Source organism: Eufriesea mexicana, unplaced genomic scaffold (genome assembly GCF_001483705.2).
Source record: "Eufriesea mexicana isolate 0111107269 unplaced genomic scaffold, ASM148370v2 scaffold500, whole genome shotgun sequence".
Taxonomy (NCBI): Eukaryota; Metazoa; Arthropoda; class Insecta; order Hymenoptera; family Apidae; genus Eufriesea; species Eufriesea mexicana.
Genome location: NW_016908649.1, coordinates 355,408 through 365,151, shown reverse-complemented (window position 1 = coordinate 365,151; position 9,744 = coordinate 355,408).

Below are 9,744 nucleotides of genomic sequence, written 5' to 3'. Positions count from 1 at the left end.
TTCTTACTTTTAACGGGGATTAGAAGTGTATCAGTGACAGAAAATAGGCTGGCTTTGGGATTTGTTTTTAAGTATTCTGGTCATTTTGGACTGAGTGAAGTTTGAAGTTGGGATAGGTTTGGGTGAAAAGACGGGGATAGAGAGGTAGACCATTGTATATCTAGCTTGGGTTTGAAATAGGATAAATAGAGTAGCTTTGAGGTTCGAATCTTGGGTTTTTGACGCTGTCATGAGTCTTCCTTCGGTTTTGGTCTAGGTTGAGTTTAGGTGGGACAGATTTAGGTGAAAACACTGTTATAGAGAGCTAAACCACTGTGTCCCTAGTCTAGATTAGAAATAGAATGAATAGACTAGCTCTGACGTTCAAACCTTAGATTTTTGACACTGTCGTGAGTCTTCCTTCGCTTTTGATCTAGGTTAAGTTTGAGTTGAGATAGCTTTAGGTGAAAATAGTGGGATAGAGAGCTAAACTATTGTGTCCCTACCCTGGATTCAAAATAGAATGAATAGACTAGCTTTGAGACACCAATCTTAGATTTTTGACACTGATGTCTAGGTTGAGTTTAGGTGGGACAGATTTAGGTGAAAACACTGTTATAGAGAGCTAAACCACTATGTCCCTAGTTTAGATTCGAAATAGAATAAATAGACCAGCTCTGACGTTCAAACCTTAGATTTTTGACACTGTCGTGAGTCTTCCTTTGCTTTTGATCTAGGTTAAGTTTGAATTGAGATAGCCTTAAGTGAAAACAATGTTATAGAGAGCTGAACCATTGTATCTCCAACCTAGATTCAAAATAGAATGAATAGACTAACTCTGACATTTCAATCTTAAGTTTTTGACACTGTCATGAGTCTTCCTTTGCTTTTGGTCTGGGTTAAGTTTGGTTTGAGTTGGGTTTAGATGAAAATAATCTTATAGTGAGCTAAACCATTGTGCCCTCAACCTAGATTCAAAATAGAATAAATAGACTAACTCTGAGATTTCAATCTTAAGTTTTTGACACTGTCATGAGTCTTCCTTTGCTTTTGGTCTAGGTTAAGTTTGGTTTGAGTTGGGTTTAGATGAAAATAATCTTATAGTGAGCTAAACCATTGTGCCCTCAACCTAGATTCAAAATAGAATAAATAGACTAGCTCTGAGATTTCAATCTTAAGTTTTTGACACTGTCATGAGTCTTCCTTTGCTTTTGGTCTAGGTTAAGTTTGGTTTGAGTTGGGTTTAGATGAAAACAGTGTTATAGAGAGCTAAACCATTGTGCCTCCAACCTAGATTCGAAATAGCATGAATAGACTAGCTCTGAGATTTCAATCTTAAATTTTTGACACTGTCATGACTCTTCCTTTGCTTTTGGTCTAAATTAAATTCGGATTGACATAGATATAGGTGAAAAGACTAATACAGAAAAATATAACATTGTCTCTCCTTCAATCCCTATCACATGTCGGATCAAACGTCAGTACTCGAAAGTGAGAAAATAGGCTAGCTTCAAGATTCGAAGCTCTTACCAAACTTTCCAGATCCTCGTGAGTCTTCTTTTGGTTCCTGTCTGCATTGGTTGTTGGGATAGGTTTGGGTAAGAAGGACGAAACAGAGAGATACAGAGGAGGTCGTTAAGGGAGGGTCGTTAACCCTTTATTTTAAGATTCTTTGATAGGCTACGTGGGCGAGGGTTGGTTGCTCAAGGATGCCGCGAGGATGACAGGGAGGGCGTAGAGAGGTATTACGTGTTAATGAGTCTACGTGATTTTACGTTTGATGAATTAGTGTCGGGAAATTAGCGTCTGGATTGGGATTCGAGGTCGAGATGAATGTAACGGGGTATGGTTAGTTCGCTCTGAGGATGATTGTGCTTTATGCGAGGAACTGAGATCTAGATATTACGTAGGAGAGCAAGCATGAGCTATTTCAGAGACGAAATATTTCTCTAATTTTTAAAAAAATTTTGGAAAATTTTTGGGAGCGATCGAATGGTTTCGTCACTGTCACCCCTAATCGACTGGATCTCTCGGCCATAAATACCGGTTCTGAACTCATAGCCACCCTCCACAACGGACACCCTGGATCCACGACTCTCCCTTTATCCCAGCAAAAGCAAATCGTTACTCTGGTCTGAAGAAGGCAATAAAGCGCGCAGAGATCCTCTCTCGAAGCCGTCTCACACGCATAAAGCGACTATAACGAGACGCTGATAGGTACACGAAGAAATTGCATTTCACCCTGCAGCCCTTTCCCCATCGAAAAATTCCACTCGAACGACAAAAGTCGAGCATACCTTATTCTCGTCTTCATCCGCCTTTCGCCATTTATTCCCTATAATAACCCGCTCGTTTCTAGTGGAAATCTAGATACCTCCACTGGTGTCTAATTTCGTTAAATAATTTAACAGCGGCTCTCAACCTCCCTATCTCGCGACCTATAAATAAAAATCAATTTATGAAAAATAAATATTACAAATTAAAATTTAAAAATTATTGTCAATCTGTCACACGGAAAAACAAATTCTTTTACGAATATAAATAAACGAAAATAAATAGAAATTTAATAAATAAATAGATCTTTAAATAATTATAATTAACTATAAATAAACAAGAATAAATAGAAATTTAATAAATAAATAGAACTTTAAATAATTATAATTAACTATAAATAAACAAGAATAAATAGAAATTTAATAAATAAATAGAATTTTGAATAATTTTTGGCTTGTTCGGAAAATTCGTGCCGATTTTGAGGGAAAGTCGAATCGCGGGAAATTTAAATTTTAGTATACATTTATTAAATTATATGATAGATGACATTCTGTTCTACAACCTTTCTCCATCTTCCAGGTAATTTAAAAATTCCGTCCTTCCATAATCTCTCAGATTTTTCGGCGAAAAATTTTTCCACGAGATTTTCTTATTTTGACCAAACAGTCGAAGCTTTTTCCATTAAAGGAATTTTGTAATAATCGAAATACGTGGAAATTAGAAGTTTAGTGACTATGGTGGCTGGACAACCCTTGAATACTATCATTTTTCCATTTATTTGATGATTCCGAGAGAAAAAGAGCTGTAACCTAAATTAAATAGCTGGTCTTACAATTTTTTAACAAATTTTCGGTATACGTCGCCAGATAATTGTTAAGATTATTGAAATTTTGAAAGATCGATTAGAAATTAAAAATAGTTTGGTGGAGGAAGAGAAATGGTGGATTTATCGTGAAATGGACTTTGAAGTCTCGGTTAGCTGAAATTGGGGATGGAAATTGAAATAGGATGAACGTTTTTCCCGTCTTGCTTGTTGTTTGTCCCTCTGTGTTTGGGTAATGAGAAGAGTTTGAGGATGTTTGTTGGACAAAAGAGACGCCGGTGAAAAAGCGATGACGTTTATACATTGGCTGCCTCTGACGTAGCGCTGCGGCCTTTCACGGCTGAGTAAGGACAAGCAGGGTAATTGTCAGTGGGTTTTGGGTAACGAGAATTTTTTCTACCTGTTTCAGTTAATAATTATAAACGATACAAAGCACGGTGTTTGGGAACGGACTGTTGCGATTCTTCAGTTTTAATTGCAGGACCTCGCGACTTCTTCTCCCGGAATTTTAAATATGGCGGAGCTATGGAGAACGCGCCGAGTTCTTTGCACGATTATTTCCCTTATTCGTTTGGCGAATTTTCATTAATTTATTTCTCGCATTCGCGAAGATTTGGGAAAAATAAAATTAATAACGCAGTCGTAAAGTTGACTGTATTATTCAATTATATCTGTTGTACTTTTTAAAATGGCGGAGCTATGGAGAACGCGCCGAGTTCTTTGCACGATTATTTCCCTTATTCGTTTGACGAATTTTCATTAATTTATTTCTCGCATTCGCGAAGAAGAGCAAAAATTAAAATTAATGACACAGTCATAAAGTTGACTGCATTATTAACCCTTTGCCCTCGAGAAGTGACTCTCAGTCACCGTTTACTTCAATGTTGTAACTTAAATAACGAATAGGAGATGATAATTATATAAATAAAATAATTCTATTCGTTCGTATCTCACGCAAATGCACGATTTTCTCTTTTTATTTTAGCATAAAGAGTATCAGCGAGCTTATAAAAATGTAAGAAAAGCTTCGCATTGCTGTTTCCTTCCAACAAAAGTATTTTCGAGTCCAAAGAGTTAAAATACGTAGGAATTACTCTTATACAGCTGTATAGCAACAAAATGTGTTAATTTTGTTATCAATGGGAGCTACGAATTTATTTATACACAGGGTGGGTCACTTTCGAATGAAGTTGAACACTCGCAAGCAATAGATCTCTAATAAAATCTATATTAATCGTTATAAACACATGATTATATGACATCCTATTTCATCTTCCATCTTCTGATATTTTATTAACAATATCTAGTAAATTGAAACATTTTATTTATAATTTATTTAAACTCCATTATGTATCTTTATATGTATCTATGTAATACAATCTAATATATGTATACTATACATATCTCTAGTACATACAGGATGGATCACCACTTATTGCCATCTAGATACACGTCATTATTATTAAGCATTGCGAAAAATGTTTCGAATGAAATTGAATGATTTTGAGAGAAGCATTTTCCGATGGTACTAGTTTTCTCGTAAATCGACGTGTAAAGGACATGTGAAGGTCATTGATAATTTTTTAAATGAAATCGTATACTTTTCGTTACATCAACTGATGCTCCTTCGTATTCTTTACAAAATAGTATTAACCTATTTATGTTAAAAAATCATTAGTTGAGGAGATATAATACTCTGCAACACACTACGATATTATATCGCGAATAAAAGTATCCTGATGCTCGATTCGAAGATTTTTCTCCGTTATTTGTGCAACACCTGTCTACCGACGTTAAAGAAGTACGTTTTAGTGTCCCCGGAGAAGGAGCAGGAAATATTTCAGAAGGGTAGAAACCGGTAAAAGTGCGGGAAAAATTTGAAAAATATATAACGCTGAGAGCATTCTCAGTCGGAAGCGTTCATGGTATTAGAAAGAGAATTTTTAGGTAGTTTGGGGCACAAACAGAATGCGAATCGATGCAAATTCGTGTATTAAAAAATTACCGAGATGAGCAGTCAGGAGGACACGGGATCCGTGAGGAATTGATGAAATATTATATTTTTCCCTGCCTTTTCTCGTATTATTCTCCACAGAGGGTGAAATAAATTTCAAATATTCGCCGAGGCATGGTGGTGTTATTAAAAAATTATTTGAAACGGAGAAAAATATTTAAATTAACAAAGAGTGTTCTGTTATCTGAAAATTATTTAAACGGAAGGAAGATATTTAAATGATCTTCGTTATTAAAGAGCGTACCGTTATTATAGAATTTCTTTATCTAAATATGGCTCGTACCAATCGCTTATTATTTTAAATATTCCATGCTCCATTTGCGAACTTAATAATTGGTTATTACGCAACTCCCAACTTTGAAACGAAATTTTTTTAAGCAATATAATGATAGTAATAATATAATATTATTAATAGAATATATTAATAATAATTAAATTATAATTTGATATTGTTTTATGTCCATACTAATTATAATTGACGTTAATGATACTTTCATAGAAATTACAAATATTAAATATTAAATTATATCTTTATAAATATTAAATATAATTTTTCCAATCTAAATAATAATAATTTAATATTCTTTTATGTCGAGACTAATTATAATTAATAATACTTTACATAATACTATATAATACTTAATAGTTAATTGTAAATTTTAAATTCGAACTTAGTAATTTGTTATTACGTAACTCCCAATTTTGAAACGAAATTTTTTTAAACAATACAATGATAGTAATAATTTAATATTATCGATATTATTAACATAATATATTAATAATAATTAAATAATAATTTAATATTCTTTTATGTCGATGCTAATTATAATTAACGTTAATAATACTTTCATGGAAATTACAAATATTAAATATTAACTATAACTTTTCCAATACAAATAATAATAATAATGATTTAATATTTTTTTATGTCAATACTAATTATAATTAATAATACTTAATAGTTAATGATATAAATTATAAATTCTAAGTTCATATAAATTATGAAAATATTAATTAATATTATTTTATAAATATTAAATACATCTTTTCCAAATTTGTAGTACAGTACAACAATAGTACAACATTTAACTTACAATTAGAAAAATTATATGAAAATTAAATTTCATCAAACCTTCGTACATAAATTATGAGTTATAAATTATAAATTTTTAAATAAGATTTGTAATATTTATTATCAGTCAAATTTCGATCAAATAAATTTTAAATAAATTATGTAAAGATATAATATCGCACATAACGGTATAATAAATCACACGAAAATTCTCTGTGTACCATGAGACACGTGAGCAGGAAAAAAGATAATATTCCAAACTTCAGGAACGTATGAATCACTATCATCGCTGTTTCCTTCAGTCACGTCGCGATAATACTATTTCACTCGACCGGCGAAGTTTCTCTCAGTCCTCTGTGACAGGGTGAAGAAGCGAAAGGGGATGAAATGGTAGACAACAATTTCGTAGTGAGCTGCCAAGGCTCGAATCTGGTTTAAACCCTCGGATTAGCATTCTTTCAACATACCACCGTGTGGTCGAATTTAGCCGTGGTTTAAAGTGGATCCATGAGAACCGGGCCTTAATTTCTGACAGTGGCCCTCGAGAGACGTCCGACTTCGCTGTTTTCATGGAAAATTCTTCTCCCATTTTCCTCTCGCGCTACTTCGATTTTTATACAATATACACACGTATAATCGACATGATATACGATTCAATTCGAAGAAGAATTATTAATCTGTACTATTCGTCTCTTTTTATTTCGTTCGTTTCATATTTAACCCCATTCACTGTGATTTAATTATGAGAAACTATACATTTTAAAATTATTTCGTTTTAATTAATCATTGAATTTTATACAGTTTAATTTATTCCTGTAAAATTATACAAATTTGTTGGATTCTTATGAGACTTTTAATCTAATTCATCTTTATGGGGTTTCGTATGGAAAAATCAGGGTAAGTTAGACTAGTTATATGGTCAATTCTTTTTTGATTTTATTTTTGATAATTTTCTATTGTTTTAGACTTTTAAATGTATTTTAAATGGCAACAGGTTGATAAAAATATAAAATTCAATTGGAAAAGAATTATTAATTTGTACTGTTTATCTCTTTTTATTTCCTTCATTTTATATTTAACCCCATGCACTGTGCATTTTTAAATTATTTCATTTTAATTAACAATTGAATTTTATATAATTATACCGAATTTATTTCTGTGAAATTATACAAATTTTTATAATTGGTAGAAATTTTGTTAATTTTTGGTCTAATGAGAGTTTTAATCTAATTCTAAAAATAATCTAAAAATTTTAATCTGATTCTAAAATAATCTAAAAATAATTTAATTAATCTAATATTATGGCAAAATCAGGGTAAGTTAAATTCGTTATACTGATGTAAGGGGTTAATTCTTCTTTAATTTTATTCTCAACAATTCCCTATTGTTTTAGACCTTTAAATGTCTTTTAAGAGGACAGCAAGTTGCTAGGTGCCAATTAAATGTTTATTTATAATTTTAATAGTGCATTTGAGAATGTCCAGAGTGGTTCGAAATTTTTCGGAATTTCTGCGAATAAAATCGATGCCAGGGATGACAAAGGAGTTCGAAGGTTTAACAGTTCTCCTGTAATTATTGTCCCTTTGTGAAAATCCACGAGAGCATGCTGGGAAATTGGAGCAATACCGCGTTTTATGAATCGTTATTTTAATACAAATTAATCTGCCGTGGGTAATGCGAAAACTAATTTCGAGATTTCAAGTGGCTAGATATGGTGTTTGTCATCGATACACCAATTTCATAACGTAAATATCCGATTGATTCAAGAGGACGATGATTTTAAACGGGAATTTGTATAATTCGGCGACAGATGTATCGTTCCATTTCAATTAGACTGCTTTTGATACCGGTAACCCAGTGTTATTAACTGATTAATAAACTAGGTAATGGTCGAATTAATATCTACAGATGTTTTTCAAATTATTCACTCTTGATCGAACATTAAAATTTAACATCTTTTGCAGCACTATTACGAGCAATAATTCTTAAAAAACCTATTTTATTAAATTTTCTTAAATTCTAATATGTAAATTTTTCAATTTTAATCTAGAAATTAAAATAAATTTAACAAATTTAATTAAAATTAAGAAATCCTTTTTTAAATAATAAATTTAATTAAATAAAATTAGATAAATTTAATATAGAAATTTTTATTTGGAAATTGATCATATTTAAATAAAATTATGTATTTAAGGTTAAATTAGAAATTCGGAATTTTATTTTCTATATTTTAATTCACAGATTGCATAAAAATTTGGAAGAAAGAGATTTATCGTTTTTGGGGGAATCATGTTAGATTAGGTTAGGTTAAGTTACATTATTGAGATTAATACCACGTTTTTAACCATTTCGATATTTCTCGTGATTGAAAACAACTTCAGTGAATATTGTATGTCAAATATTATTTGGTGGCAGGGAAAGTAGTATTGCCATGGAATATTGAACACGTGAAAATGCATGATTGCAGAGTTAAATAATGAAACTAACATTCGTTAGCTCGAGTAGAAAATTAATGAATGAATTCTTAATCGACGTATCGGAATATCAGTATCTCGGGTAACAATAATGTTTATCGTTCTTGGATTGCCATTATTTTGTATAATAACGTTAACAATGTTACATCCAATTACCTCGTAATACTTTTCGCCATGAATCGCGAACGAATTATTACGAATATTTTAATAACTTCGGGTGAACCATTATTCTTGATAATTCAGTAAAATTCTTCATCGATGAGCATTAACATATCGTTAAATCACGTCTTGCATTCAAGTTTGAAGTACATATGCTATATTCGTTGAAGTACTTTTTAACGAGCTCTTCTGCTGCTTAATGAGAAAAATAAAGAAGCGTTCATGAATTATTGTCGAATGGACATTTTTTTTATTGCCAATTATTTTTAAGTAATTGCCTCTGAAGTTTTTATTAACATGTTCGAGTTCTTGATACCGTCTCATCTTCTTGCATCCAAGAAATTATTTTTCATCGCCATATTAACTTACATGATTGTATATCTCTGCAAGTTATCACTTAAACAGAAGAAAATATTTAATTATATATATTTTTAAATTAATGATATTAAATATATTAAAGGGAAGAAATATTTTTGTTAAATTAGTGAAAGTAACTGCAGTTGCACAGGCAAGCTTAAATGTCCCTAGCATTTATCCCCATGGTCTAGTGATTAATAGATTTATTGCTTGTATAATATAAATCTCTTCGTTCGAATTATTTTATCAAAATGATAACTGAATTTTGTTATATTGACGATAATTAATTGAAACTTGTATAAATATTATCCCCCTAAAAACCCTAGATTCTAAACTTCAATTTAGGTGCATGTATACTTCAATTATTTATCATGATACGAGCATGTAACAAGCATATTACAAATTTCTGAAAGACAGTGAAAATTTTGATTAGCAATGCACCACTCTTCCATATCACTGTCTCAAAAATATTCTATCACTTGCATGATACCTTCAATAATTTAGAAAAAGGATCATTTTGTTTCTGACACTTCGTTTAACCCAATTTTACAGTTATACAAATTTCAATTAACAGTTCGTACCATAATTTATA